A 7,707-nucleotide genomic window follows, 5' to 3' on the forward strand; every position below is an offset into this window, starting at 1 on the left:
AGCAAACTCAGCCCTTTTCTTCCCCCACCTCCTTATGTCCATGTGTTAGTTGCTTGGCCTGCCATAGACCCGGCAGCTTAAACGAAGTTTATTTGCTCACTCTCTGGAGGCTAGAAATCTGTGATCAAGGTGGCAGCCAGCTGGGTTTCTCCTAAAGCCTTTTTTCTTCCTTGGCTTGCAGATGGCCACCTTCTCCTGTGTGCACACGATCTTCCCTCTGGCACCACATCCCTGGTGCCTCTTTTGCATGTCCAAGTTTTCACTATTTTTAATAAGGTCCCCCCAACCGCCTCATTTTAACTTAAGCACCTCTTTTAAAGCCCTATTTCCAAATGCAAGTCCCATTTTGAAGTATTAGGGGTCAGGGTTTCAACGGGTAAATTTTGAGGGAGCACAATTTAGCCCATAAAAACCCACTTCTCACTCTGTTCAGGTCATTCTGCCATCATTCCAGGAACATGGCTTGTGTTTTCGCAACTTGGAAATCCCTCTCTTCCCTCTCCCTTATGTAATTCCCATGCATCCTGTAAGGTCCAAATGGAATGCCACTTCCTCTGAGAAGCTTAGCCTGACCAGCCCAAGCAGCCATGATAAGTCCCCCTTTGGCCTTTATTATCATTTACAGTATGAGTCAAAATCCCTTGAGTTGTATGGATGACCGTATATTGTTTATTGTCATGTTAAATTATTGTCATGTTAGATTATGAGTTTCTAGGTGGTAAGAATTAAATATTAAATGTCCTTATATCTCCTCTGACTCATGTCCCCAGTATGTGCTGACACCATAATACAGACACGTTCGAAACAAGTCATCTAATGAATAGAAATCTACTACCTCGTTGATATGGAGACTTTCATCAGCAACTAAGGCAAAAGGTAAACAGGAAGATGGCTGTTGCTAAGCACACTTATTCCAAAATGTATGTCTCTCAAAGGTATTTCTTATTAGTCACTAAGATTTTACTTTCACTTGCAACCCTTATCTGTTGATGGAAATGTCATCTCCATCAGAGAGAGGCTAATACGCTGCCTCCGATGAGTAAGCTCTTTAGCTCAAAGTGATATGTTAGGTTATAATTGTCATCGTCCACGATCATACACTGATTGGTTTGGAAGCTTTTTTGTTTTTAAGTTGACTAGGGGCGCCTGGGTGGCGCAGTCGGTTAAGCGTCGACTTCAGCCAGGTCACAATCTCGCGGTCCGTGAGTTCGAGCCCCGCGTCAGGCTCTGGGCTGATGGCTCAGAGCCTGGAGCCTGTTTCCGATTCTGTGTCTCCCTCTCTCTCTGCTCCTCCTCCGTTCATGCTCTGTCTCTCTCTGTCCCAAAAATAAATAAAAGGTTGAAAAAAAAAATTTAAGTTGACCAGACGCTCGGCCTTAAAGACTTGTATGCAGCCAGCCTCCAGTACTACCCCCTGCTCCTTCCTGAAAGTGGTTGTGGAACTGGTGGAATGAGCGGTGGTTGCACCAATGGGCTTTATGTGAAATCCAGCCCTGAAAGAAGGACTGTCTGTACCTTTTTTTTTTTCCTAATGCAAAAGCCATTCTTGTTAGGAAATAATGGAAGGCCCTTGCTGCCGTTGCTGGGGGCTTGCTCATCTGCCATCTGGCAGCTCCCTAGGCTTCTGGTAGGATTAGGAGACATCTTTCAAAAGCAGGTCAGTGAGGTGGCTAACAGCCATGGTCTCCAAGTCAGCCTGCCTGGCTTGAAGGCTCAGCTCTGCCACTCACTGGCACTGTGGCCTTGAGGAGTTTGACTTGACCTGTCTGTAAAGTGGGAATAATAATAACACCTTCCTCATCAGCTGGTTGTGAGGATTTGATGAGTTGGCATATGGCAAGAACTTAGAATGGAGCCCAGAACACGTTAGCTACTCATTAAGTGAGGAGTATTATTATTTTCTGTACCCTTGTAATAAACTCCATCATTGATTCCAGCTCATGACTTATAGAGGACCAGCCTCCCATCCAACCCCACAAGATGGTCCCTTGCTTAGCAAAGAGCTTTTACCAAAATGTTTTTCTCTAAGGCAGTGAGCTTTACATGGAAAAAGTATAAGTTTGGATGGTCCAATTCCCTCGCCCCCGTTTCTATTTCTTTGGCTACTATCCTAGTGCAAACCACCTTCATCTTTAGTCTGGACCCCTACCTAGTCCCTGGTTCCTCTCTGATTTGACTCCCTAAGTTCTGTTCTCTATTCAACAGGCAAAGCATTGTCTTCAAAATGCACATTTGATCAAGTTACTTGTCTGCTGAAAATCTCCAATCTCTTCCTACTGCACTGAAGACAAAATCCAAAGGCTTTCCTCTGGTGTACAAGGCCGTGTGTAACCTAGCCGGACGGGCTAATGGCATTCCTTCTGACACTCAGGCAAACCGAGCACATTCTCACTTCAGTGTTTTGGCCCTGCTGTCCCTTCTGTTTGGGTATTCTTTCCAGATCTTTCCATGGATGATGCCTTAGTATTCAGATCCCAGCCCCGAGGCAGTGGAGGGTAATGGTGATAAGCATGGCTTTAGAGCCAAACACCTTGGATCTAAATCTTGGGCTTCACCACTTCCTAGCTGTGTGACCTTGGAAACGTTATGTGCCCCAGTCTCCTCACCTGAGATAGGCGTGATAATGATACCTATATCACAGGAGTTTTTGAGGATTAAATGCATTAACATTTGTTTAAACACACACACACACACACACACACACACACACACACAGTAAACTCTGTGTAAGTGTTTAAACATTAAAATATTTCCTCAAAAAATTATTCTTCGATCCATTCCATGTTACTAGCTACCCCATGACAGTCACTAACATGAAAGTGACTTATTTTCATTTTCTTCATGGCACTTGCCATTTTTGACACAAGTAAGTGTTGATTTGCTCTCCCACTGGACTGAAATTTCGCAGCATCAAAAACTTTGTCTTATTCCTTATAGACCTGAAATCCCATCTCTCAGAACAAACAGTGCTTATGTTCTCAATAAAGATTTATCAAATGAAGGACCCAGAGCTCAAATCCTGACCCTACCAGCACCGTGGCTTTTACCTAGATACTTGACCTCTCTATGCCTGAATTTCCTCAATTGCAAAATGCAAAATAATACGTACACCTCATAGGGTTGCTGTTTGGTACACATGCCAAAATGCCAAGGGCGATTACCTTTGGGAGATGGGATTCCAGGGTATTTATATTTTCATCTTGCTCATCTATATTACTTTAAAAATAACGAGCATGGACTTCTTTTGTAATTCATGTAACTTTAAAACTAAATATGTGTGAAGGATTTTACCCAGTGACTGATTCATGGTAGATATTTAGTAAATAGCCAATCTTAATACAACTAAGCTTTTCAATAGCCTGGAAACACTTCCTCTGTGGCACTGAGGCGTTGACTCATACTCCCTCCAGTCTGAGGCTTAGGGCTCCATCACTATGAGACCCCAGCCGGGAGGACCCGCTCCTTCTCTCTGGCCAGCTTCAGAAATCAAAATGGAGGGAGGAGATTAGGTGGCTGTGAGTTGGGGGTGGGGGGACGCGGTGGATTTCTTCTCTTCTAGACTAGCTCATTCTCACCCTTTACAGCCCAAGATCATCTCCTGAGTCTGGGTGGACGAGCTTTTGTCAGTGCTTAGTATGCCTCCCACACCCTGCAGGCTGCAGAGAATATTACATGGCAAATCCTATTGTTTATTTCCCCCCAAATCACTTTCAGCGCCGAGGAAAGAGATTGTATCCAATTGCTGGAATGTAATCAGGAACAAATCTGTGCAGCCCTGGAAAATGAGGCTGATACAAAGCCGGGATTCTCCGGCTAGTGAATTTCCAGCGCAGGAGAGGGGCTTGCCCACCCCTCCCCAACACGGTGGGGAGACCGGATGCTTGTTCGCTGTGGGCTGGGGGAGGGGAGTGGGGCATCCCTGGCACAGGACCATCCGCAACACAGCTGCTCATGATGCAGGAGGCAGGGGAGCCCGGGTGAGTCTTCATTTCTCACCAGGAATCCTATGGCTTTGCTGTTGTCAGGTTATCTGTCAGAGCGACCGACTGATTCTAGCCAGGGCTTCTGGGTCCTAATGACCTACTTTCTACTTGGCCCACTCAGACTCTGTCGGCGATTATGTCTTTGGAGATTAACGTGAAAGAACTTGAAAGTCATTGTTCTCGTTCCCATAAGCAAAGGACCAACACAGCTCCTCGGAGCAGGTTAAGGGTTCTCTGGCTTTCTCAAAAATGGTGGCATATTAGAAACGAGAGAGGAGATCCAGGAGGCCGAATGTAAAGAACTGCACGGCTGCTAGATGGATTGGCAGTCTAGAACATGTGTCACTGTGAAACCCCAGATGACAGGCCAGCAGGCATTCCCCAGCCTTCTGGGGCCACTACCTCCGTGCTAGTGAACCCAGCCACGGGCAGATTCAGGGTGGGTCTACAGTCCAAGGGCACACTAAACCAAAGTATTGTTTTAATCATCTAAAATAAGGCCCGGAAAAGACAGAGACTTAGGTCACTATAGGTATCTGTTCATGGAGTCCAGGGTCCAGTGAGAAGAGATTCTAGGGATGAATTCTAGATTCCATCCTACAGCAGCCATCTTCCTTCCTTCCTTCCTCCCTTCCTTCCCCCCTCCCTGCCTCCCGCCCTTTCTTCCTTCCTTCCTTCCTTCCACCCTCCCTTCTTCCCCCCTCCCTTCCTTCCTCCCTTCCTTCCACCCTCCCTTCCTCCCTCCCTTCCCTTCCTTCATCCATCAAACAAAGCAATTTTTAAGCAGCTGATGCTTGTATAGTATGTCCTATACAAAGCAGCAAGTTTAGTGTGTAAACACACAAGTCCTAGGATCACATTCTCTAGTTGCAAAACCTGATTAGCGGTGTTCCCAGGGCAAGGCGCTGTGACTCAGTTGTCTCTTCCATAAACAGGGCTTGGAATCTGCCTCCTGCCTGTTTTGTGAGGACAGAATGAGGCAATCTATGCTCAGCACTTAGCATAATGTTTGGCATGAGCTATGATAATTATTTCAACAGAAGACACAGAGAACTTACTTGATCCTCGACCTCGAGCTGCTTGTATGAATGTGCATAGCTGGCAGCGTGGCATGGACCACGAGTCGGGTTATCTTATTCTGGGATAGCTGGGCTTTCCTTGCAACCTTGGCCCTAAACTCCCCGAACTAAAGACTGCTGCTGGTGGTAGCCCGGCCATGACCTAGATCTGGTGGCTCACTCCCTCAGTTCCAGTGGGCACTCACTTCCCACACATCCCATAATGTTCACTTTCTGCCACTTCCTACACTACTTTCTAAAACCTCCTCCTCTTCGTCAGCCTGAGACAAAATAAAAACGCATCACCTGAAGCTGAGGTTGAAAACCAGCCCAATCGCTGTTGTTCGAAAACAGAGTCCCCTGTTGATAGCACTTCTTGGTGAATGATTCCCTTTCCTGTGGGGCCTTCCCGGAGCAGAGATAAATGAGCCAATTTGGCTCTCCAGAGTTCATCTTCTGTCTGGGCCAAATTACTGTGGGAAATCCTGAATTATAATTTGTTTGTGTGATCATTAATTCATCTAATGGCAAATTCCCCACAAACCGTGGCGTGGGAGAGAAATTATTAACAAACGTGTTTTGTTTTAGGTGCATCACTTTGAGAAAAGACAGCTGCTAATCCATCTGAGGTGCCAGTGAAAGTGCTAAAAGTAATAGTAGCTAACTTTTATTGAGCACCTTCTCTGTGCCAATCACTGTTTTGTATTTTTTTTTTTTTGCCAAACATTCCAAACATTATACACACATGGACTCACATCTACCCTCACTTCTACCCTATGAGATAAGTGTTTTATTATCCTATCTTACAGATGAAGACACTGAGGCACAGAGAGGTTATGACACTTGCCCAAGGTCACACAGTCAATATAAGGTAGGATCAGGATTCAAATCGAGGCAGCCTGATTCCAGTGTTGAAGCTTTTAGCTTGCTAATCATTCAGTCATTAGGTATTTAGCGAGAACCCTCCAGGTGCCAGGCACTGTGCTGGCTCCAGGGGATTCGAAGAAGAACAGGATGTAATCAGTTCCTTGTGGGGACTCGGGAGTCTGGCTGGGGAATCAGACACACAATCAAGTGGAGTTTAGGTTTGAACTGGAGCACTCTGGCTCCAGGGATGCTGAATGACGAGTAGGAGTCTGCCCATCAGAAAAAGAGGATGGAAGTGAAGACTCTTCCAGAAAAACTCTGAGAGAAGCCAGACCAGGCAGAGGTGCCTCCAGATTGCTTAGCACTGGTCTCCCTTCTTCTACAAAATCCTAGCAAGATCGCTCATTCCTACGCACTCAACCCACTTAATGGTAAGTCCACAAACCACCCAGAAGAGAGACAGCAAACCAATTTTTTTTAGTGGATCCTTTCCCTGAATTAAGCAGAACAGTTTCCTTGAATCTCAAGTGCTGTTTGATCTCTCTAACATGCTGTTCCCTCTAGAGGGATTTGGGCTTTAATCTGTTTGGTTTCTTCTTTTCCCATAAGATTAAAATCCTCTCCCTCTTGTTCTTGAAATCTCTGATTACTCGGAGATGTGATCAGTGACTTAACAACATTTCGGCCCGGGAAGGGGAGGAAGCGGGCTGTTGCCTGGCATCTGGACAGCACCTCCCTGTTGCCTAAGAGGGAATGACACGAGGTCAGCTCATACTCATGCCTATCCATTCAATGTGAGTCTTCTCAGGAAGCCAGTTTTGCCCTGCCTTCATTCACCTGGCCACATAGGCAGGTGGCATCAAGAAGGATCCCCTTTTTAATGCTGGGAGGCCCAAATGGAGCATCTCACCCTGCCAAGGCCTCCCCCTTAAGCAATCCTAAGTAATGGTGTGGCTCACATCTCCAGATGAAGAGCAAAAGGGAAGGGATTGGAAGGTGAAAAACAACGAATCTCAAGAATCTTTTTGTAGCTTGAATGTATCAGTTTAGGAACCAAAGAACATGGAGATATTTCCTGTTCTTCTCGCTGAGGACCAGACCAGGTTAATTTTTTTTTCCCTCTATCATGCCTTCATTAAGAAGATCATAGGATCAACTAACTGTCCCCTCTAAGACTGGGAAATCTCTTTCTTTAGTTCTGTCCTCTTATGTTAGGGTCCCACCCCTGATGTAAACATGTACTTAGATATCACTGCCAATCTAAACCCAGCAGGTCTAGCACCCAACGTGAAGAATGAACCAGATTCTCTCCCATTTCTGTTAGTCAATATAGTTATGGACCTCAAAACTTTTCTGAGATCTTTGAAACCACCATGCTTCCTAAACATCCACAGTCTCCCACTATTTTCTTCTCACACCCACCATCCCTACCTTGGCCATGTTCCCTCACCACGTGGCTGGATTCACAAAATACCTTCTTCTGCAGTCTCCACCTCCAGTCCCTACAGTCCACCCTGGGAACATGGGCCCACTGGATTTCTCTTCTGGAAATAACTGTGTTTATCACATGGTTTCCATCCTTACCCTCCTTCAAAGCACCTGATGGCTCCCCTGTTCTCAGAAACACACCCAACTTCTTCAAATGGCTTTCAAGGCCACCACGGTCTGTTTCTATCTGAGTCGCCCCCTGGTGTCTGCTCTGGGCTTGAGGAGGGTCAGTTCACCAGACTGCTCCTTTCATTCCTTCCCCAAAGAATGCCTTCCTGCTGAGATGACCAGACCTGATTACTTTCAGGAAA

Source organism: Herpailurus yagouaroundi, unplaced genomic scaffold, assembly GCF_014898765.1.
Source record: "Herpailurus yagouaroundi ecotype Mexico unplaced genomic scaffold, PumYag 77, whole genome shotgun sequence".
Classification (NCBI taxonomy): domain Eukaryota; kingdom Metazoa; phylum Chordata; class Mammalia; order Carnivora; family Felidae; genus Herpailurus; species Herpailurus yagouaroundi.